This window comes from Bison bison, unplaced genomic scaffold, assembly GCF_000754665.1.
Source record: "Bison bison bison isolate TAMUID 2011002044 unplaced genomic scaffold, Bison_UMD1.0 scf7180017864303, whole genome shotgun sequence".
NCBI classification, from domain to species: Eukaryota; Metazoa; Chordata; class Mammalia; order Artiodactyla; family Bovidae; genus Bison; species Bison bison.
Window position 1 is genome coordinate 2,149,579 of NW_011494875.1, and position 2,442 is coordinate 2,152,020.

The 2,442-nt window shown below is 39.6% G+C and overlaps 1 protein-coding gene across 4 annotated transcripts in view; it reads left to right on the plus strand.

Moving 5' to 3' along the window:
* Positions 1–2,442, plus strand: part of PHACTR2 (phosphatase and actin regulator 2) — a 146,863-nt gene that overhangs the window by 40,104 nt on the left and 104,317 nt on the right. The gene's annotated exons all lie outside the window — the stretch shown is intronic.

The window sequence follows — 2,442 nt, forward strand, 5'->3', positions numbered from 1 at the left end:
ACAACTGATTCAAATGTTTTCTTTTTAATGGCTGAGTAATACTCCATTGTGTATATGTACCATAGCTTTCTTATCCATTCGTCTGCTGATGGACATCTAGGTTGCTTCCATGTCCTGGCTATTATAAACAGTGCTGCAATGAACATTGGGGTACACGTGTCTCTTTCCCTTCTGGTTTCCTCAGTGTGTATGCCCAGCAGTGGGATTGCTGGATCATAAAGCAGTTCTATTTCCAGTTTTTTAAGGAATCTCCACACTGTTCTCCATAGTGGCTGTACTAGTTTGCATTCCCACCAACAGTGTAAGAGGGTTCCCTTTTCTCCACACCCTCTCCAGGATTTATTATTTGTAGACTTTTGCATCGCAGCCATTCTGACTGGTGTGAAATGGTACCTCATAGTGGTTTTGAAATGCATTTCTCTGATAATGAGTGATGTTGAGCATCTTTTCATGTGTTTGTTAGCCATCTGTATGTCTTCTTTGGAGAAATGTCTATTTAGTTCTTTGGCCCATTTTTTGATTGGGTCATTTATTTTTCTGGAGGTGAGCTGTAGGAGTTGCTTGTATATTTTTGAGATTAGTTGTTTGTCGGTTGCTTCATTTGCTATTATTTTCTCCCATTCTGAAGGCTGTCTTTTCACCTTGCTAATAGTTTCCTTTGATGTGCAGAAGCTTTTAAGGTTAATTAGGTCCCATTTGTTTATTTTTGCTTTTATTTCCAATATTCTGGGAGGTAGGTCATAGAGGATCCTGCTGTGATGTATGTCAGAGAGTGTTTTGCCTATGTTCTCCTCTAGGAGTTTTATAGTTTCTGGTCTTACATTTAGATCTTTAATCCATTTTGAGTTTATTTTTGTGTATGGTGTTAGAAAGTGTTCTAGTTTCATTCTTTTACAAGTGGTTGACCAGTTTTCCCAGCACCACTTGTTAAAGAGATTGTCTTTAATCCATTGTATATTCTTGCCTCCTTTGTCAAAAATAAGGTGTCCATATGTGCGTGGATTTATCTCTGGGCTTTCTATTTTATTCCATTGATCTATATTTCTGTCTTTGTGCCAGTACCATACTGTCTTGATAACTGTGGCTTTGTAGTAGAGCCTGAAGTCAGGTAGGTTGCTTCCTCCAGTTCCATTCTTCTTTCTCAAGATTGCTTTGGCTATTCGAGGTTATTTGATGAACATCAGTACACTTCATCGCTATCAGCATGCATGCCATTAATTGGACTTTACTATTTGTGATTTTTTAAAGGTAGATTTTACATAAAGTGAAATACACAATATCATAAATACTGTTTGATGGGTTTTGCATGCACGCACACGAAGTCGCTTCAGTCATGCCTGACTCTGCAACCCGGTGAACTGTGGCCCTCAAGGCTCCTTTGTCCATGGGATTCTCCAGGCAAGAATCCTGGAGTGGGTTGCCGTGCCCTCCTCCAGGGGATCTTCCCAACCCAGAGATCGAACCCACTTCTCCTGCATTGGCAGGTGGGTTCCTGACCACTGGCCACCTGGGAAACACGTGTTTTGTATAGTCCATCCTTTACTGAGATAATTTCTAGGACCCCAGGAAGATGCCTCAGATCTTTTCTCAGTTGATTCCTACCTCCATCTCACTCCAGGAAACAACATCTGTTCTGATTGTTTTCTTCTTTCTTTGCTCCAAAATTCATTTTGCCTTTTTAAAAAACTTCATAGAAATAAAACCACACAGCACATATTCTTTTGTGTGTCACTTTTTTTCTTTTTTTCAGCACAGTGTTTCTGAGATGCATTCATGTTGTAGGTACCAATAGCTCCTTTTAAAGAAATGGCTAAGTGCTATTTCATTGCATGAAAAATACCATCATTTATTCATTCTGAGTTGCTTCCAGATTTTTGTCACTGAAATTTGATTGTTGGGGGTAATATAAATTATCACCATCTTCTTTCAGTTATAAATGTAGTACAAGGCAGTGTAAAGTTCAGGGCCTTTCTTCCGGTTGACGAAAAGACTGAGGCACATAAAAATGCATTCTATTACCTAAAACATCCATCTTTCTCACATATTTCTTGTCATTTGTAATAGCTATCAATTTATTTGAAGCTAAAATTTTTTTTGGTAATAGAAGCAAAAGAGTTTTGGTGTGGTAAAATTTTAAATTTAGCTTCTCGGCATTAAATTTTATTTTGTGAAGAAAAAAAGCGTGGTTTCAGCTACACCATGACTGTCATATTCATTACTGAAAATGCCAAATTAGTCTCTGGAGGAACATCCTGTTTCACTTACAGTACTCTGCTGCTGCTGCTGCTAAGTCGTTTCAGTCGTGTCCGACTCTGTGTGACCTCATAGACGGCAGCCCACCAGGCTCCCCGTCCCTGGGATTCTCCAGGCAAGAACACTGGAGTGGGTTGCCATTTCCTTCTCCAATGCGTGAAAGTGAAGCGCTCAGTCGTGTCCGACTCC